At 40.0% G+C, this 22,503-nt stretch overlaps 1 protein-coding gene across 2 annotated transcripts in view; it reads right to left on the bottom strand.

Annotated features, from left to right (window-relative positions):
- Window positions 1-22,503, bottom strand: part of CDH20 (cadherin 20) — a 248,695-nt gene that overhangs the window by 127,745 nt on the left and 98,447 nt on the right. The window contains exon 1 of one of the 2 annotated variants that reach the window (XM_084785374.1): window positions 503-517. The exons of the other annotated variant lie outside the window; for it this stretch is intronic. The gene's annotated coding sequence lies outside the window, so the exon portion shown is untranslated. Of the gene's footprint in view, window positions 1-502; window positions 518-22,503 lie in introns of those variants that run through there. 2 annotated transcript variants of the gene reach the window in all.

The raw sequence follows: 22,503 nt of genomic DNA, 5'->3' as shown, positions 1-22,503 counted from the left end.
AGCCTGGTTGGGACTCTGCTGGAGAAGGTTGAAATCTTACGTCTCTGGAGAGCCATTTGTGCTCCGACTAAGATGTTGGACTCCCTTTTCCCAGAGTGGTTTCCACTCCACCTGATCTGGTAATACCAGATCTTGTAAGGAGTGTCACATGGCCCTCAAGGAAGGTTAGAGGCCTGACCCTTTCCTGAATAGGAACTTGGTCAGCAAGCACAGGGAATTCCTGGAAATACCCTATCCTATGCTGAGGAGATCCTAGCCTCCAACAAATGACTTTTAATTGTACTTAGAGGTTATCCCCTCACCTATAGGGTAATGAAGTACTGTGGTTTTCTTCTTGTGATAGGACTCTGTGCTACTGCATATAAATTGAGGTACTGTAGCATTGTATGTAGATTAATTATCCTGGCACCCCTAACCCTAGCAAATCAGACATATTCACTCACAATCTCCTCCTCACTGCCCAAGGTTTATAAATAACTGGCCGGCATTCTTTCTTGCTCACCACTCCTCCTTCATGATGGTCTGAGACTCCATTTACTCTTGGGAAAACTTGCCATTGAATCCCTGGGGCTTGAAGTGGAAGTTTCTGGTTTCTTTGAAGACTCAGTTATGTCACATGGTGTTTTGCTGAAAGTTGTTTTGTGAGAGGGCATGTGATGTTTTGCTGGAAGCTGTCTTGTGAGAGGGCACGGTGATGTTCGGAATGAGTATAAATAGAGTCCCATGGACAGTGGGGAATGTTTTTTGCATTGCTATGCCGTGGAACTCTTTACTGGTCTTTGCTGGTCTTTGCTTCACATAGAGAAATGTCCCAGAGAACTTCTTGTGGCACTCTGACTGATTCTGGCTGCTTCCACTGACTAGTGCTGATTTGTCAGAGCCTTGCTGTTTCTGCTGCATCATGCCACTTCTATGGATTCGTGTGCTGTCTGGTGTTGGCTATTGGACAGGATTGCTGGTATCTTGACAACACAGAGTAGAATTGGCCCAAGGAACTACATCTAAGCAGGTCCCTTTTTTCTATTAACATTCTTTCTCTCCTTCCTCTGGTCTGTGGGTTAGCAGTGAGGTTGAAGTGTTTAAGAGCCCTAAATAATGTAGGTATAGAAAAATCTAAGCCTACAGTGGCTTGACTGTTGATTAAAGGTGCCAAGGCAGCTATGGCAGAGCTGACTTAGCAGCCTCTCTACATCAGCTTGGTGCTAACCCCCAGTGGAGCACCAATGGGCCTGAGTCTCATTGGACCAGCCTTTGGAGCATCGCCCTACCCCCTCGCCCTTCCCCCAGCTCTCGCATCCACTACCATACTTAGTACAGCAGCCTCTCCAAACAGCTGTAACATTGTGTTATTATCACAGCCCTTTGGAATTCCCAATTTTCTTTCTTTTTTTTTTTCTAGCTTCAAATCCACTTTTAATATAGAAAATGACTTCAATTTTTATTTTAATTTTTCAACATTACATTCTTATTGATTCTCTGGGAGTTTTACATCATGCACCATGATCAAAGATCCAATTCACTCCCCTGTCCTTGCATGTTCATCCTCTTATGACCTCCTCACCCCTAACAAGTCAAAATAACACAAATTGGAATTCCCAATTTTCTATTGCCGTATGATACTATATTTCATTGCTTTCTGGCTGGTTTTGGGCTTCTGCCTGCTTCCTCTGCCATGTTTTTGGCATGAAGAGCTGTAACACTTCAGGTATCATCATGGGCTTGTGGAGCTCCCAAGTTTCCAGCACTCTTGTTCTATAAAAGCTAAACTGTATCGCCCAGTTGAAAACTCATTTTCCTCCAGAGAGATCGGGAACCTGGCCTCAACCTGAGTGTTCTAAGCTGCCCCTGAGCAAGGAATGGGACTTTGGGACCTATGATCTCAAAGTCTGTCCATTCTCATCCAGAAACACACAGGCCACCCACCACCAGATGCTGAAAGACAAGCCTGTGCCTGCACATTTCCCAGCCCTGCCTCCTGAGAGAATGGAGAAGTAACAGCACTCCTGTAGCAACCAACACATCTAACTGTCTGGTCTGTCTCTTATATCATTCTCCAGTAAAAGGCCCAAGATCTCCTTACAGAAATAGTTAAGTTTGGATTAGGACAGGAAATATACAAGATCTCAGAATATCTTGTAATATGAGGACTAAAAAAAGGAAATGCTGTTTAAAATGGTGGAATATACCAGACTAACAAGAGTCAGTATGAAAGCAGCCCTAATGGCCAAGGATATGGCAATTGCACAAAATTAATAATATAATAATGGATTATATAACAAAGACTAAAATAAATATCCATTATTCAATGCTGATAAAAGTGCCCAGTCAAATAAGGGAAAAGACATGGATTTCCTTGCAGAATAATTACAAATATTTTATAGAAATACTCTACTCACAAGGAATTGAAACATGACTTCCTGTTTCTTTTTTTCCCTTTATGTATTAATTTATTCTTGTTACATCTCAATGGTTATCCCATCCCTTGTATCCTCCCATTCTTCCCTCCTCCCATTTTCCCCTTATTCCCCTCCCCTATGACTGTTCCTGAGGGGGATTACCTCCCCCTGTATGTGGGTACCACAGTTATTTCATTCCAAAGAGTTTCACTGTGGGAAACTACTTGTGAAGTGAGTAGGCCTGACACCAGTCTGTTGAAGTGACGGTGGTGACCACAATTCTTTGACTATGGTGTGATGGAAGTGGTTCTTTACTCTTGACATCTTCATTATGGTCTACCTTTGAAATAAATGACTGCACAGTACAGTGGACCTGTATTATGCACTTGTCTTTATTTGAAGGGACCAAGAGATACAGAGAAAAAGAGTAGAAATAGCAGAGAGAATAAGGAAATGCAAGACCAAGGAAGAAGAAAGGAAAGAAGGAAGAAAAGAGGGGAAAAGGAGAAAGGAAAAGCAGGAGGAGAAGCAGAAAGGAAACAGAAGAAGGAAGGGGAGGAGAAGAAAGGAAGAAGAGGGAACTGTGAGATTTATGCCTGCAAAGTGGCCGGTGCATGAAGCAATTGAGACAGTTTGCTGAGAATTAGGTGATACACAAGTGGGGCTGCGACAGCAGGAGCTGGTTCTCGCTTTCTGTACTTACTCAGTTCTTCCATAGAAACACATTAAGTGCAAGTCAGTTGTGTAGTTGTGTTTCTCCTGCAGTTGTGAGGAACTGTGACTCAAACCCTACAAGTCAAAGGACACCGTAAGGATCCTAACATCTGCTTTGAAAATCTCAGTTATGAAAGAACACAAGTCCCTTAAGCTAGAAAAATAGGATAAAGTCCATTGAATGGGAGTAACAGGGGAAGCATCAGTGTTTACTTAGGAAGGGATTAGGGAGGTCTCAAAACGACTCCACAAAGCGGCCCTCTGCTCTCGATTTGATAGATATGTTGCTAATAACTGTTCAGGACTATGGGAGTGTATCTCTTTTGTTCTGGGTAGGGTCGAGAGAAGGGAGGAGAGGCTATCTGGGTTTGCTGTAGATAAAAAAGCTTTGTACTTCTTCCGGGTGATCTAGTAGATAAGTCCAATTTCACAAAAGCTAAAAAAATATTTTAATGTAGTGTATCTGAATTTGAGAAACAGCGTTCCTTCAGGGAACCGAAATCTCTGGAGAGAGGCTTTACATTGGTCCGCTGCTGCATGAACAGCGTATACAACCATTGTGCATAACCAGAAGGGCAGGACACACGAAAGCCACATCTCATGGCAAAGCCAGCATTTAGATAAGGTAGAATAACGGTAAGGACATTTTAACTCTAAGATACAGGAGATTAATGCTGCAAAAGTTGCCACCACAGTCACCAATCAGTACTCAGCCCAACGGCACGTGGGCACATGTTTAAGACAACCTAGCAACAGAATCATAAGATGTTAATGAAGTTAGTGAGCTAACTTCATTGTAGTTATTAGCACTTTTGTGGGGTGGCAGGGTTAGAGATTGAATCAGGACCTTATGTATGTGACACAGCGGGTTTCCCACTGAGCTACTACTCCAGCCTCAATAGCAGTTAACCACATACACTAGAAGGGCCCGCAAATGCTCTTGTCCAGCAGTGATCATGGGCAACATTCCCTGCTTCTACCTGCTCCCCACGTCTGGATTAGCACTGTAACAATCTAAGACATCATAATTTACCTTTTGGGGCATCTGGACTGGAAAAGAAAGACTCCTGCTTGTTTATTTCATTTACAGGCTTGTGATTCTCTTCATAACCCCACACCGCTCAGAGATTTGGACAAAATGCCTGTTATCCCTCTGCAAATTCCCCTACAGTGCTCTCCACAGCTGACTTTCACATATCCCATACACCCCACTCTCTGCTTGGAGAAGGGAGCCTCAGAAACAAGCTTCCTTCCCTTAAATCCTTGAAAGAGACTTGAGAAAAGTATCTCCAGTCCTTGAGCTTTCCTGGCTGCAGCTGGACTCTGAATCGCTGTCAACCTCACTGCTTCTGATCGCATCTTGTTCTCTCTATTGGAGTGCAAGTTTGCAGGGTCAGCTGAGTCTTCATCCCTCTACCTGGGATACCCTCCTCCACCATCCCCATCATAACACTGGGAACAAAGCAGGTGCTCCATGTCTGCCTTTGGGTAAGCTTAGAACATAAAGCTGCTATCCTCCTTCACTTGAGCTCAATTTTAACGTCTTTCAAATTTTAATTCATATTTAGAAGGAACCTGGACAGCCCTTCAATATTTGTCCTTAAAAATTTACAGTGCTGGATGGAGTTCAGAGATCATTCAGTTATACACTGTCTATAGTATGCTCCATGGGCTGACGCAGGTGTGTGACCTGTGCACTGCTCTGCTGTATGGAAGTACAGGGACGGAGAGCCGTTAGAAACTTTTATATGATATCTTGACATTTCTACAACATCCATTTGTATGATCTATTTTTTTTTAGCATATCATATATACAGTATCGTTAAAATTGTGTTGCTGTTTCCAACATTTTCAGAGAAGCAAGTCAGCATTTTGGGGAAGTTATTGACTCTGGAGCTGGGCTATCTAGCTGGGAATCATCCTTTCTCCACTTCTAAGCAGGTTATCTTGGAAACTTAATCTCCACTCCTCAGTTTTATCATCTGTAAAATGGATGATAATGATGCCAGTTATTTCTATGGCTTCTCATTGGCAGCGCTGTTGAAAGAGGACAGGACTGGCTATGCATGGCAGTTCTTAGCCATTGTTCTGTTTACAGATGAGAAACAGGTTTAAGGAGTAGCGATGCCTGCTTAGGATATAAGGCTTCTCATACACTCACCGTGTCTACTTTTCTCTTTCCATTTCAGTCTCCTCTTCCATCCAATAATATTTACTAATTCTTGCCTGCTCGTTGCCTACTCTGCTCTCACCATGCTCTGCTCTGTGCCCCCCTTACACTGCTGCCTAAGTCACTGTGGTCTTAGTCGGGTTCTCTCTTACCTGGCCACAAACTGAACCATTTTGCTTTGTTCTTTTCCTGTGGAGTTTCATGCCCCTGCTGGAGTCACCACACAGAACACCAGGGTTTGATGATATTGTGGCCATGAGTTGACTTTTTGTTTCTAGAATCCACCAGGTAGTATCACAAGAACATTATAAAGAAGATGAGCAGTGACTGCAAGTGTTTACTAAAACAATGACCAACTTCCCTGAGAAGAAAATGAGTCAGACATATGTTTTTATGCAGGTCATTAAGTCAGTTCTTGTGGGACAAAGGACACTGGCTTACCATGGAGGGGGCAGTGCCAGACACATGACAGATGTTTATGCTCCTGTCAGACTGTCTATGTGAAGAAAAAGACCTACCTGTAAAATTAGAATGGGAAAGCCTTCGTTGTGTTTTGTTGAAGAGCAAGAGAGCAAATAACTCAAATAACAGCTCTCTGGCCAGTGTGCTAAGCATATTAAAAATTCTATATTTCGAGAAGATAAAGAATGCTATTTTCCACAAATAATTCCTCTCCTGCCTCAGGCTTTAAAAAACCATTTTCAAACTCTTTTCTAAATTTAATGTCCTTTGCCCTCTTGTATGCCACAGTGTATTTCTTACAAAATGATTTAATGAGAGCATATTGTGTGCTGGGCCCTGTTCTGAGAGCTTTATGTACGTTGCTAACTCAGTTAATCTTCACAACACCCGGGGAAGGGCATTCTTTATTCCCATTTTAGATGGGACTCAGAAGAAAACATGGAGTGCCAGGCTAAGCATGCTTTTGGGGTGCTTTCTCTGGGGTCTATGAATCACTACCACCCAAAGGGCGGTGCAAAAGGAACCCTGAGAAACATCCAGAGCAGTGCCCTTTACGTGCCAATGACTTTCTCCTATTTGTCTCAGTCTCCTTAGGCTCCAACTGTTCCGTGTTCTAGTACAAGGCTCGGTGGGGCAATGAGAGAGTTGTGAACATTCTCCTGCTCATTTCTGTCTCAAGACCATGCCTGAAGAGGAAAGTCAGGCAAATTGTGGTCAGACACGGAAGCTCCAGGACGCTAGCTTTCTCCGAGGAACACAATTTTCAGCTTCGTCCTGCAGATTAAGAAGCAGGGAGGGAAGGGGATAGACAGAGCTAGAGAGTATGAGCAGTCAGCCTTGTGTATATGTGGGCACGAGACCCAGGAATTTAGCCAACTGGGGTGCAAAAACATTTAAGAAAGAATCGTATTTGCAGTAAAGAGACTAATTCTGCAATTGTAGTTCCCTTAGCAATAGATTATAACAACTTTCCATAAATTTATAACATGCTATGTTGTATAATTAATCTAGGGATTAATATGCATGTCAGAGGATAGATTTGGTCATACAACGATAGAACGGCAAGTATATTATGAACACTTGCGGAATTTGGTATTGTTAGGAATCCTGCAGCCTGTCCCCCATGGGTGTTGGATAATGAGAGATCATAGGCATGTATGTATGTCTGCATTCACATGTGTAGCTAGTTGTCATTACTGCTGAATTAGCAGAAATACTTCGAAAACTCAGGTTCAGTTGTTGACAAGTTAGCTTTACTTGTTGATCAGTTCTTCAATCTTGTGATACAAATTGGGCAGAAAATGTCGAGGAACTCTCTGAAACTGTGTGTAGCATGGTGCAGGGTCAGACTTTTGTGTCATTTCTTTTAATGTTGGAAAGAAGGAATATGAAGGAGAAAGAAGCTTTATGTGATTTAAAATTGTATATGTAGAGGCTTTATGTCAGGTTGGATTCCAATATCAGCCCAGTGATACTAAGAAGGCATCTGAAAGCAAATGCCAAGAAGATGCATTCTGGGAATGTTTTTTTTTTCTTATAGGCTATATTAACTAATACTAAGTCAATGTCTTGTGACATTAAATAAAATTAGTATATACAAAAGTCTAGATGGCTGAGATCTTAGAAGAATGGTAATTGTATATTTTATAAGTTTCCATAGTATGATGGATATTGTATCGATTAAAAAAGACAGAATGTCTAACCTAGTTCAGATTAAGTTGAATTTAGATGCATATAATACTCAGTGCTAATACTGTCATGATTTCTATTGTCTTCAGAGATAAGGACTTTTGGTTTTGGTTGCCCTTCCACTTACTAAAGATAAACTGAGTGTGTTTTGCATCCTATCATCAAAATGAAGACCTCTTTGCATCCAGCTCAGTTTGCATTGAACACATTGCTGGATTATTTTAGCTATGGTGTTTTGATGAATACAGAACAACAAAGCTGAAATGAGGGCATGTTTGCAAGAGAATGGGAGGAAGATAAAGATGAGAAAATGGCATATCTCTAGAAGAAAATGAGATCATTATCTCTGTTTATATGCTAAATCCTTTCATTATAATGTTGATACTCAAGTAAACTATAAAGCCTTGTCACTTTGAAGGAATTTAAATGTATTAACTGTAAGTGAAACAGATAATCAATTTTCTAGAATTTGGAAGTGAGATACAGATAATTTGTATTAAACTCAGATTGACAAAATTAGATGACAACGCCTTAAATTTAGTGATCTGTGTGGAAAGGCATATGGGAAGGACCAGGGGAAGAGGAGTGTGAGATAACCGTCATCTTCTTACAGCACACCTCCCACTTCTTCAAAGGATGATGAAGATGATGATGATGATGATGATGACGACATGGAGGAGGCAGGTGGAGAGGGAAGGCAGAGGAGGGGACGCAGCAGCAGACTGCACTGTGGCTCTTACAGGAAGCAGATGCAGAAGGCTCTAGTGCTGGAGGCCGATTTGAGCTATATCATGAGAACCTATCTCAGAAAAGCATAACTGAAAATGGAAGAAAGGTTTCCCTAGAAAATCAGGGCAGATATGGGTCTTCCAGCCTTAGCTCCGTCATATTCAGGGGAAGAGGGCTAGGAGAGAAAGGCATGGCCCTGGAGGATGAGGCTGAGATTTGGTTTAGAGATGAACACTTTGTGATCTTATCACTCCAAGAACAATGGAGCATTCATGTCCAGAAATGCGTTGCCACACTCAGAAGCTTGAGGTAGAAGAACTGGTCTTTATGCTTTGACGGAAGCTGATGTGGGATGACAGGACACATTCAGAGGAGTAGGGCCTCTTCCCATGATTCTTTTCCACCTTCTGAATATCTCCTCTTCCTTCCTTGATGCTGATTTGTGTCTTTCCTGCACATATCTTGTAGGTATTATATTATATAAAGAAAGGCTGTCACATAGCATATATGGTAAAGGTGATTTATTTGAGACAAGTAAAGAGTTAGGGGCTAAGTGAGCCATAAGGAGTAAGAGACAGAGAGAGAGAGAGAGAGAGACAGAGAGAGACAGAGAGAGACAGAGAGAGAAAGAGAATAACAGGAGAGAGAGAGAGAAGGAAGAATAAGAGAGATAGACAGAGGAAGAGAAACCAGAAAAGACAATGATCATTGATGGGTTCTTTCATCCCGAAGACACCTGAAGCAAACCTGATGTTTGGCAGGTGATGAAGTCAGTGGTTGCTAAGCAACCTAGAAGTAGGCTTCTGCAAATAACTAACTGTAGGTCCACTCTACATGTGATATCTGATATCCCCAGATCATTGCTATTCCTCTTCTCTGTGTTCTGAGAACCACTTGGTAGTTATAAAGATATAGTTATAAAGTTATAAAGAACCATGAATCTTTCATCTATGGGCAAGAATTAATTTATACAACTGCTAACTCTATTCTATTTCTCTCCACCATCACTAATTCAGAGAGAGCTATCTTGCTTGCAAAAAAAAAAGAAAGAAGATTTGAAAGTATTTAATATCATAAGAAACTTGTCACAGACATGAAGATAAGGCTTTGCTTGACCATGTTCCAGAGTCCTCTGAACATCCAGCATGATCCCTAGACATCTAGAACAGCTGTTTAGGCTTTGCTTGACAAAGTTCCAAAGATCTCCACCTGATCACCACTGCCCCCAAATATTACCTATGTAGCAGAAAGAATTTCTTTTTTTTGTTTGTTTGTAATTGTTAATATTTAAAGACTTAGGCACAGAAGATAAGCAAAGTAACAGGAAAACCCTGTTTCCCATGTCAAAGAGAAGCCCCACATGAACCCAGCAATATACTGCAATCACTTGAACATATTTCCTACTATTTTGTATATAAGTTCTGTTAAGTGAGTGGGTCATGGACAGCTACACTAATGGATTATAGGTTCCTTCATGTTCACCAGTAATGGAAAATGTGACTATCCATGTAAAGAAATTTTTGTAAACATATGATTACAAGTATATGTTTACTACAATTTCACATACGTGGAATATTAAAATCTAATATTCTTCTTCTGATATGTGTTGTAATTTCCTACTAAATCTCATACAATTAAAAGCTCAGTGTGATGATGTATTTCTGAATCTTGGCTCCCATGCTAAGGGACAACCATACTCCCCCATGAACAAGAGATACTTTGCACTTACAGCTATGCAGCTTTCTTCTGATAACAGCTTCTGCCCACATCAGAGATCAAAGCTCAATGGTAAAGCATGGCTAACTGAGAAGCAATTAGAAAATACTCACGAATTTGACTATTCTTTTTTTACTTGTAACATGTTTTCCCAGCAAAACATTCATTTCTATTTCAACAATAATGTCAGGATAGAAGAGAGTAAGGTCAGAGAATTTGAAAAGCTAGAAACCAAGTTAGAAAGAACCAGGAGTTGTCCCTTCGCCTGCACATTGCCAATGGCTTTCCCTACACATGTACTGAGCATAAAAGTATCCTTGAAACAGAAATAAAATATGTATTTAATTATGTTGTTAAGCTTATGTAGAAAATCACCATTTCATCCCGTGGAGTTATGAAACCTCTCAAGCTAATTTACCAATAAATTCCACTGTTGAGATTCTGCTTCAGCCTGCCTACCTGTGCCTACCAGTCAGTACCTACCTGCCATAGGGGTGTGGCCCTGCCTAGGGCTATATAAAAAGACAAACCTCCCCACCCTTCCTCTTACTCTACTCTTTCTCTTACTCTTCCCTTCTATTCCCCCTTCTCTTTCTGTCTCTGGGGTACTCCTCCCCACTTTCCTTCTCTCCCATGCTCATTTAATAAACCTTATATAATCTAATATCTGCTGCCTGGCACCTTATTGTCTGGCACTTGGTATTATCTTATCATTTTCTTAAATTAATGACAAAATTGGTGTCTGTGACTCTGAAACAAAACCCAGAGGACCATTCCACTGTCTAAATTTCTTTCTCTAAGTCCTGCTCTCCCACTTCCTATGGTTTCCCGGAGCCCCCTGTGAAAAAGCCTTCCTAACCATCTTTTCAAGGCTGACACTGGTTCTAAGCTGAGGTAAATTTCTGCTGCTACACAAAAACTGGCTCTCCCTGTGTGCACCATGCCATCCAGGGCTAGGTAAGCTACCCGTAAATCTCAGCCCCTACCCTTCCTTTCTCTGTATGCCCTGGGCTCCTCCGAGGGTACTGCACACAGCTCTTTCCGTGCTTGGGCTGGGTTACCAAGTACTCCAAGAGGGATGCATTTGCTCCCAGCATGCAGATGCCACCCTAAATTCTGTCTAGGGTCAACTGCTGGACCCCTAGCGGTACCCATGACTCCCTCCCTACCACCTTCAGTAGCCCAGATCATTGGGCTGGCAGCACTCTGCTAGGTGTGACAGACCCTCTGTTCATTCCTACTGCCACCTAGGCTGTCACTCCGGGACCTAAGCCTCTGACTCTTGGGAATTTCAAGTGCGTCTCTGAGTCACTATGCAACCTGGGTCGCTACAGCCTCATAACCTTTAAAATCTTGCCACCACTGGTTCCTTATACCCCGTGGCAGTCACCATGTTGGTTTGGGATGGAGGAGATGGAGCTTTTGTCCTCTGTGCCATCTCTGAGGTCAGGCTTGTGACTAGCAGCCATCTTTGTTTTCCGGATATCGTGGATATGCTAGTCCACCCTGTTCTAAACTCCAAACACAGCTTCTGTGTTTTACAACGGTTACCTAATTTTGGCTTTCACATTTTAAGGCTATGTTTTTACTCTGATCCAAAATGTGTTGTGTTTGTTTTTAACTTATGTCTTTACTAATTCCTAGACAAGTATATAAATGCTTTTCCTCCTGTCACCAACTAACCTGGATCCAACCATTCCAGAGTATTGGGTTTGATACAGTTTTGAAATTATTCTATAATGTTCTACTGTATTAAAATGTATTTGTTTATAATGTTAAAGTTTAAATCACTGCCTTAAAACATTTTTAGCCTAGAATCCTAAATGTGATGTTATTGATCATATAAAAAACTTCTGCTTTCTTTTTATGGACTGTGTTTATGTTCTTAGTACTCCAATCTAAGAGGGATGAAACCTAAAGTCTTAGTCTTTAAGTAGTAAGATAAACTATAAACAATGTCTATCTAAATATTCTTAAGATAGAGTGTGGTCTCACTGCCATCTTAACTAAAAAGCTGAGGATATATCCTAAATGCCCATATATGAACTGGTAAAATATTTAACCTGAGAGGAGCCTTCCCAATAGGTTCAGTTACAACAAAACTATACTTCAGGACTTACCCATTATCTCTGAGGTAAAAAATAGAGGTCTGCAATGTCGCCTCCCACTGGGTCCCAGAGTGAGCCAGCTCTACGAGGGACCTGTTTCAGATGCACCCAAAAAGGAGACACTGGTTTCACAGCTGAAGCAGCCAGAATGGAACACCAAACCCATAGCCTAGACAGTTGTCTAATTGGCCTATGGATGTCACAATGCTCACAAACAGGCTTGTACTCTGTGCCCAGCCACTGGAGGTTCAAACAGCACAAGAGTTGTAGACACTCCAAGCTATCAAGTTCCTTGACCTGGTGGAGTACAGATGGTTCTTTGATTCATCATCCTCACCAAAGACAGGGTTATGCTTCAGGTCTATTTTAACATCATACACAGGCGGCATAGTCATATGGCCAACTTCTATCATGGAAGGCTTAAGATGCCTTCCCAGGCCTCTTCATATGTAGGAGACCAAACTTTAACTGTCAGGTCTATATAGTCTACCTTGTTACCTTTCTTTTAGCTAAAGGAGAGCTACTGCTTAGAGCAATTTCACCTATTGCTTAAAACGTCAAAGAAAGATCTTTTATGAAATGTTGAAGGGTCTAAGAAGGTGTTTTATGAATGTTAGAGAGTCTAAGAAAGTGTTTCAAGTTGGTAAATGCAAGTCATGAATGATAGAAAATCTAAGAATGTGTTTTAAGTTGGTTAATACAAGTTATGAAGGTCAACATGTTTTAAAAAAGTTTTATTCTATCCTGTTGTTCTTGCTATTATTGTATTAATGTTCAGAGTGTAAACACTGAGCTCTTTTGGTCACTGTCCAGTACTGCTGGGTAGCTGGAACAGTCTGTACACCTGTTCTTTTTGAGTCACTATCCATTTTTGGGATGCCCTACTGGCTTCACTGCCCCATGAGAAACAGTCCATCTGCCATTTCTCTAGGCTCCGCTAGGATGCCTTCTGAGAATTTCAAATCCCTACACCCACATTAAGGGCTTCTAAGTTTACATGCCTCTGTAACCAAACTTGGACAGATCCAAAACTAAATTGTTTTAATTATTGCCAGCAATTGGGTGAAATGGAAGGAAGTCCCCATATCCGAATCTTTTTCTTTGCTCTCCTAAAAATTTCGAGCACATTGCCAACATTGTCTCTTTCCTTATGTTCAAGCCCTTTCTCTTTGCCTCCCAAAGAGTTTCAAATGTACACCTAAAGGGACTTTTCTCCTGAATCTATTAACTTTGTCTTCTGCCCCCATATCTGAGCCAGTATCCTGTTAGACTTCTACATCCAGGACATTGCCAATGCAGCTACCCACAGTTGTTCCAGTCCAGCATCATAGATTGTGCCAGCTGGACCTGCATCGTTCTTCCTAGCTGACCTGCATTGCTGTTCCAAGCTGCAGATATTCTCCATCTCTTGACAACAAATGCAGCAGCCTGTTCTTCTGGAACCTGGCCAACATTTTAGCCTCTTAAACCCCCTATCACCACCATACTGTCACCAGAAAGTAGTTAAGATGATTACTTCACCCTTTATCCATTTACAAAAAGGCTGGAATATTGTTCTCCAGAGCCAGAACAAACAGCTCCGGGTTCTCCCAGCAGTCCTCAGTCCCTATCTGCTGCAGACCATGGCTGTCACACCCTGCCATCTGCCTTGAACTTTCAGGGCAGAGCTTTTCCTTCCTCTTCACCATATAATTTGGAAGTTTTGTTGCTATTGCTTTTTTTTCTCTCTTTTCTTCCTTGCCTACAATTATATATTTTAAATTACCTTATACAAAAAACAATCCAACATTCCTCATTTTTTATTATATAAAAAGGGAAAAATGTTGGGATTCTGCTTCAGTCTGCCTATGGTGATGCCATTGCCTACCTGGCACAGTGCATGGCCCCTGCCCAGGGTTATATAAAAAGACAGAACTCTTTTGCCGCTCCCTCTTCCTCTACTCTTCCTCTTCTTCTTCTTTTCCTCTCTTTTCCCCTCTCTTACACTCTGTCTCTATCACTCTCTTTTGAGTACCCCTCCCCACTTTCCTTCTCCCCTCATGCTTATTTAATAAGCCTTATGTAATCTAATATCTGCTGCCTGATTCGTTATTATCTGGCACTTGGTATCTTCTTATCATTTTCTTATATTAAACATAAAATCCACGTTTTTTATTATTATTATTATATTCCTGATTAAGGTTACAATCTCAAATCAATATATTCTTTTGTTAGTACAGATAAAGTAAGTGTGTGTGTGGGGGGGGGGTGTGGGGGTGTGTGTGCATGCACGTGTGCATGCCACTGTGTATAATTTTTTGAGCAGTAGCTGGGAAGATAGACTATCTTATGGCATGAATGTTGTTGGAGTTGGAATTTGTGCTTATTGACATGCGCCCACTGAGTCCTCTTCCTTCACTGGCATGGAATGAATAAAGCTCAGGTTTTCCAGAGGAACTGGAATTAATTCTGCGACCATGTAGTTATTTGTTTGTTTGTTTTTGTTTTTGTTTTTGTTTTTTGAGGAAATAACAGCTCAAAGCAGTTTATATTTATGGAAGATTTAACCACTTAGTGGTACAGCTGTATGTTTTACAATTAGGTTGCATGACTAAAGAGTGACACTTTTAAGTCAGATTCCTGGGAACTCAGGTCTTCAGTCATGGATTTAGCTTTTGAGCCATGAAAGTAAAATAGTGCCTTTGGAAGAAATGGTGAATTTGCAAACATAATAAGAGAGAGTATTGTGAATTTCATATGTGAAATTTATCTTCATGGTCCATAGATTAAATTACGCTGTCTTTATGTTCTGTGTTTACTGCCATATTCTTGCTACTTTTCTTGTTGCCCAGCTTTGCGTCAAATATTTATAAAATAATACTTCAATATTTTTAAGCATCTCGGGTCTATAGACTGAGCTAACCTGGCACTTTGAAAAAAATTAGATGCCATTTTATTAAGTTTACTATACTTAAAGTTTATTAAGAATAAAATGTCAACCTTAATAATTAGTTATCTATGTACATTTGGAAAGAGCATGTCCTGCCCCTTGCCATTCAAATATATAGTTAGCAAGATTTCAGAATGTATTGTTACATAGGAGTTTTGCAATGCTCGGGAAGGAACCAGCCTTGGCATTCCAATTTCTTACCAGGCTTCAAGGAGCTAGGGAAGTATCATGCTCTCCTGTGGGCCCCTGGGTCCCACAATGTGCCCAGCACCCTGAAACTATTCGGTGAATCTTTTAAAAAAACACATAGACTATCTAGAAGATTGCCAACAAATGTTAATTTTTATTTTGATGTTTGATTACTAATTTGGCAAACTAAAGGATTAAAATACATAAAAACATGTCTCAACACAACTGACTGCTGATCAAATTTGCATACAATAATTTTGTATGGAAGACAGTTGCTTTATGTCACAGTGTAGCTGCTCTAGAGCCTGGATATAAGTGATACCAAAAAAGTATCCATTGACAAAGCTAGTAAAGAGAAAACCATGTAGGCTGCCTATAGATCCTCTCTTCTCACTCTGTCACCCAGATCCAATTTCCCAGTCTCCTTCTCAGATCTGCAGCAGAACACCTGTGGCAGCCTTCCCTGCCCACCCCCCTGTGCCCCCATCCCCCCATCTCCTGTAGAGCCTACAGATCTTCCCTTCTCACTTCCCTCCCCCAACTCTTGCTTTTATCCCAGCCTCCAACCACAACAGTCACCTCCTGCAAATCCACAAGCAAAACTTGCCAGAAAAGTGGGTAAGGTGCCTCATACCTGTATACCATCTCCCACTGTCCTCCAGACCTAACATCCAGTCTCCTCCCCAGCTCTGCAACAGCACACCAGCTGCAGCCTTTCTTCCCCCTTGGCCCACATCTCCTGTGGATGCCACAGACCTAATTTCCCTTTACTCCTGCTGCATATCCTTGCCTCCAACTTCCTGCTAATCTACAGGTCACTGCTGAGAAGAAAGCACAGCAACTAGGCTGTCTGTAGATCTCCCCTCTCCTTCTGTTCTTCTAGATCCAAACCACTCCACTTCCTACCCCTGCTCAGTCTCATCCCCAGCCTTATAGCAGAACTTCAGTTGTGACTTCTCTTCACTGTCTCGTTTACTCCAAGAGACTAAATAAAATTTTATTCTCTTCCCTCCTGTATAACTTCCATAGAACTATAGCTTATCCCCATTTCCAAGTGTCAGTGCTCAATATCCAAAAACACATTTTACCTGGAATTCCCAGTGGTCTCAACTAGCAGATCCATATAAAATTTCCTACCAGGCAATGCCCAGGTAACCCACTCTCAGAAAAACCAAAGAGGAAACAGAAATCAAACAGCAAAAAACTTAGCCAATAAAGACAAATTCAGAAATCTAGGTTTCTAAGCCTATTAGCAATGCAGTCTCTGATGCCTAGAAACCAGAGTAAAAACAAAATCATTAATATCCAGGGCATTAGGTCTTCACTAGAGTCCAGCTATCCTATCACATCAGGCCTTAAATATTCCAAAATAGCTAAAGCCCAAGAAAAAGACCTTTAAAATGTCTGTATGAAATTGTTAGAGGCCCTTAAGTGGGAGAGTAAAACTCTTACAAAGAAATCCAGGAAAACACAAAAAGTATGAGGAAATAAATGAAACTGTTCAAGACATGAAAGTGAAAATAAAAGCAAAAAACAACAACAACAACAACAAACAAAACAACAACAACAACAACAACAACAACAAAAACAAAACAAAAAACCCAAAAGGGAATTGTAAAAATGAAAAATTTAGGAATTTGAATAGCATCTAAAGATGCAAACTTCATGAACAGAATGTAAGATACAGTGGAAGAAATGAATATATATGTCAAACAAAATGTCAAAAAAAAAACAAAAAAACCTCCTTACACAAAGTATCCAGGAAGTCTGGGACACTATGAAAAGACTAAACCTATGTATAATAAGGATAGAGAAAGAAGAAACCCAGTTCATTGTCCCAGAAATTGTTTTCAATAAAATCGTAGAAGTTTTTCCTAAACTGAAGAAGGAGATGCTTGTAAATGTATGAGAAATTGACAGAACATCAAACAGATCTAACAAGAAAGGAAATTCCATTTGCGGCATGATAATCAAAACACTACATATACAGAACAAAGAAAATTTAGGTTTAATAAGAAATAAGATAATAAGAAACAAAATGCCAGGCAACAGATATGATATTAAATGAGTTTATTAAATGACCATGAGGGAAGATGGAAAGTGGGAGAGAGAGAGAGAGAGAGAGAGAGAGAGAGAGAGAGAGAGAGAGACAGACAGACAGACAGACAGACAGACAGACAGACAGACAAAGGCAGAGAGTCAAAGAGATAGGGTGAGAGAAAGTCAGAGAGATAGGGTGAAAGAGGAAGAAAGAAGTAACAGAGAGAGAGAAAGAGAGGGAGGAGTGAGGTAGGTCTGTCCATTTATGTGCTGGGCAGGGCCACACCCCCATGGCAGGTAGACAATGACATCACAGGTAGGTGGACTGAAGCAGAATCCCAACAGATATTAAGAGCTTCAAGGGACCGCTGGAGATCAAATAACATATGAAGGCAGACCATTTAAATTTTGCCTTGACTTCTCCATGGAGATTTTAAAAGCCAAAAGGTCATGGACAGATGTACTATAGACTATCAGAGACCACTAAATCCAACAAAATTTTCAATCACCATAGATGGAGAAAAGATGCTCCACAATAAAGCCAAATATAAACAATATCTATCTTAAAATCTAGCCCCACAAAAGGTACTAGAAGGAAAACTCCAACTTAAGAAGTTTAATTCCACCTATGAAAATACAGGGAATAAATGATATCACACCAGTAAAATCAAACAAAGGGAAGGAAAGACATCTATAGATACATACCACATGCATGCGCGCATGCGTGCACACCACCGCCACCATCATCAACAACAACATTAATAACAAAACAATACCAAAAGAAACCCCCCAGGAATCAACAACTATTGGTCATTTATATCTCTCAATATCAATGGTCTCAATTTGCAAAAGACTAACAGAATGGATGCAAATCCAGGATGTATCTTTCTTCTGCCTTCATGAAGCATACCACAGCCCAAGGATAGAGACTACTTAAGGAAAAGGGGATGGAAAAATATTCCAAGTGAACAGACCTTAGAAACTACCTGGCATGCCATCTTAATACCCAACAAAATAGACTTCAAACCAAAACTAATCAAAAGAGATAGAGAAGGACACTACATACTCATCAAAGGAAAAATTCACTAGACGCCATTTTAATTCCTAACATCTATGCCCAAACACAAGGAAGGGTATCCAAGTCTGTAAACCAAACATTACTACAGATTAAGTTACATATTGACCCTCACACACTGATAGTGGGTGACTTCAGTACTGCATACTCATGAGTGGACAGGTCAGCCTTATAAAAACCACACAGAAAAAAGTGAGATGAATCTGACAGACGTTATAAATCAAGTGAATCTAACTGATATTTACCAAACATCTTACCCAAACACAGAAGAAAATACCTTCTTCTCTGTGCCTCACAAAAATTGCCCACATACGCAAACACAAAACAAGATATACAAGAAAATTGAAATAACTCCCTGGGTCCTATCAGAACATCATGGACTAAAGCTGGATATAAATAACAGAAACAATAGAAAGCTTACAAACATATGGAAGTTGAACAAATTTCTCCTAAATAAAAAAAATGGGTCAAAACAGAAATAAATAAAGGATTTTCTAGAACTCAATAGAATGAATAAAAAGCACATCCAAACTTATGGGACACAATGAAGGCAGTGCTAAAAGGAAAGTTCAAAGCACTAAGCACCTGCATAGAAAACTGAAGAAATCTTATATTAGCAACTTAGTAGCACATCTGAAAGCTCTAGAACAAAATAAAGCACACCCAAGAGGAGTAGACTGCAAGAAATAATCAAACTGAGGGCTGAAATGAATAAAATAAAAACAAAGAGAACAATACAAGGAATCAATTAATGAAACAAAGAGTTATGCATTGAGAAAATAAAGATCCACCAACCCTTATCCAAATTATTTAAAAAATAGAGAATATCCAGATTAACAAAATTAGACATAAAAGGCAGATACATCCAGAGAATCATAAGGATATATGTTAAAAACCTCTCTTCCAACAAAAGTGGAAAAAAAAAAAGATAAATTTCTCAATAGGTACCACTTACTAAAGATAAATCAGGATCAGATAAGAAATTTGAATAGCTATAACACCTAGTGAAATAAAAGCAGTTATTAAAAGTTTCTTAGAAAAAAACGCTGGACCAGATGGTTTTTCATAGAATTCTACCAGACTTTCAAAGAAAAATTAATGACAATATTCATTGAATCATTCCAGAAAATAGAAACAGAAGGGACAATGCCCAATTTGTTTCACAAGGCTACAGTTACTAACATGAAGATGTAAAAAAAAAAAAAAGATGATGATAGACATATTTTCCTTATGAATCTACAAAATCACCAAGAAGATACTTGCAAACCAAATACAAGATATATCTAAAAGACTATATCCATCAGGATCAACTACTTTTCATTCCAGAGATAGAAGGGTGGTTCACTATATGAGAGTCAGGAAATGTACTCCACCATATAAACAAATTGAAAGAAAAAAACCCCACAAGATCACTTCATTGATTGTAGAAAAAATCTTTGACAAAACTCACCACCTCTTTATAATAAAAATTCTTGAGAGATTAGGGACATAAAGGATATACCTAAAAATAACAAAGATAGTCTATTGTAAACCTATAGCCAACGTCAAATTAAAGGAAGAGAAACTGAAAACAATTCCATTAAAATCAGGAACAAGACAGGAATGTACACTCTCACCACACCTATGCAATATAGTACTTGAAGTCTTAGCTAGATCAATAAGACAACGGAAAAATATCAACAGGATACAGATTGGAAAGGAAGATGTCACAGTATCACATTTGCAAATGATATCATAGTAAACATAAGTGACCCTAAAAATTCCTCTGGGGAATACCTTCAGCTGATATACTCCTTCATCAATGTTGCTGGATACTTGATTAACAAACAAAAATCAGTATCCCTTCTATATTAAAAAATGATAAATTGATGGAGAACAATACCCTCTAACAATAGCCTCAAATAGTATAAAATATCTTGGGGTAATTCTAACCACACCAGTAAAACATTTGTATGATAAAGAGTTCAAGGCCTTTGAAGAATGAAATGTAAGAATGTATCAGAAGAAGGATCTCCCCTGCTCATGAATCAGTTAGATTAACATAGTAAATTAAGAGGACCTAACTGATATGGCCATCCTCCCAAAAGCAACCTTCAGATTTAGTGTAATCCCTGTCAAAATTCCAACACAACTAACTCTTTATAGACTTTGACAAGACAATTTTCAAATTCATGTGGAAAAACAAACAAACAAACAAACAAAAAAACCCAGGATAGCTAAAATAATCCTTAAGAATAAAAGAACTGCTAGATTGAGAGGCCTCAGATACACAGACTTGGCTGACTCCATGATAAGCTTCAGTCTCTTGCTAGGTCTAAGTTCACATTCCTCAGGAGTGAAACAACAACAAACAAACAAACAAACAAAACCAACAAAACAAAACAAAAACAAACAAATGGACCAGGAAAGGGACAACCAGTTGTAGATGGCCAAGACATCTGGCCTGGGAAAGATAAGGCGTTTCAACTGCCAGCTCCTCACCCTGATTCAGCCTTAGCCTGTCCCAGTTGAGGTCATGGTCATGTAGCCACAGTAGAAACTCCCCTTTCTGGCCTTAAAAGAGGCCTGCAAGATTCACTCATGGTCATTGCCACTTCACATGGGTAGATGACCTAAACATGCTGAAATTCTCTGCAGAATAAATGGTGTTTGTTGTTTCCATATTACTTGAGTCTGGGAAGTTTTCTTCAGCAAGGTCTGGACCCTAACAGGATGTCTCACCATTCCTGATTTCAAGTTGTACTGCAGAGTTCTATTAATAAAAAACACATGGTATTGGCATCAAAACAGCCATGTTTTTCAGTGGACTTAAATTGAAGACCTAGACATAAATCCATACATCTATGGACACCTGATTTTTGATAAAGAAGCCAGAAATACACACTGGAATTTTCAACATCCTTAGGCATCAGGGAAAAACAATTCAGAACTACATGAGAGTCCAACTTTTACCTGTCAGCATGGCTAAGATCATTAACGCAAGAGATAGCTCATGGTGTCAAGGATGTGGAACAAGGAGAACAGTCCTCCATTGCTGGTGAAAGTGTAATCTTATATAGACACTATAAAAATAAATATGGCAGTTCCCTAGAATGTTGGAAATTGATCTATCTCAATATTCAGCTTTGCCACTTTTGGTTATAAACCCAAAGGATAGTTCACCCTACCACAAAGCCATTTGCTTAATCATGTTTGCTGCTGTGCTATTCGTAACAGCTAGAAATTTCAAACAACCTCAGTCTCCCCTAAAGGAACAATGAATAAACAAACTGTGGTGCTTTTACAACAATGGGGTATTACTCATCTGTTTAAAAAAGCCACACCAGCTAGGTGTGGTGGCGCATGCCTATAATCCCAGTACTCAGGAGACAGAGGCAGGCAGACCACTTTAAGTTCAAGGCCAACCTGGTCTACAAAGGAAGTCCAGGATTGCCAAGATAACACAAAGAAACCCTGTCTTGAAAACTAAACACTAAAAACTAAAAATAAAAAAAGTGGTATCATTAAATTTGCAGGCAAATGGATGGAATTAGACAAAAACATCTAGACTGAGGGCACTCAGACCCAGAAAGATAAGTATATTGTTAATTCATCTATACATGGATATTAGCCATTAAATAAATGGTCACAAAGCTACAATCTACAGATCCAGACAGGGTATGTATAGAAGAAGTGACTGGGGGAGGGGCACATGGATCTCCCTGGGAGGGGAAGAAGAATAGATTGAATGGATGGACTGAAGGCTGGTTGGGACAGAAAAACAAGGATCTCATGGAGATGAAAGACCAAATAGAGTTGAGGAAAGGGATGCAGGGAGAGACAGCTGGAACTGAGGGCATTGGAGGGACAGTATGGTAATCTAGTACAGTGGAAACTCTCTAAAGTATGTAAAGGTGATCTTAATGAGGCCTTTAATAAAAGGATGACAGTCCCAATTGGCCATTTCTCATCACCAAATAAGTCTTCCAGTACAGGGGCTGTGGTTGCATTCAGTTTAGTTGTTTGCCATTGCAGTCTCATGGAAATCCTCCCACAACTCAGACTAGTGCCAAGACAATGGGTTGCTCTTCACAAAGTGACTGCTGGGACCCATTGCTGAGGACAGGGCCTGCACAACTCATTGAACATGGAGACATTAAGATGGAGTCTACATGGAACCTTCACCTCTACATTTTAGTGTCTTTAGGACAGGAGGGTACTCTGTAGGCTACCAAAAGAGAAACATAAACTCCAACTGAACATCAAAACTTTTGGCCTACAATATGTCCTACCTGCAAGATACGTTA

This window comes from Acomys minous, assembly GCF_964271855.1.
Source record: "Acomys minous genome assembly, chromosome: 1".
Lineage (NCBI taxonomy): Eukaryota > Metazoa > Chordata > Mammalia > Rodentia > Muridae > Acomys > Acomys minous.
This window is presented reverse-complemented; position numbering and strand designations above follow the sequence as displayed.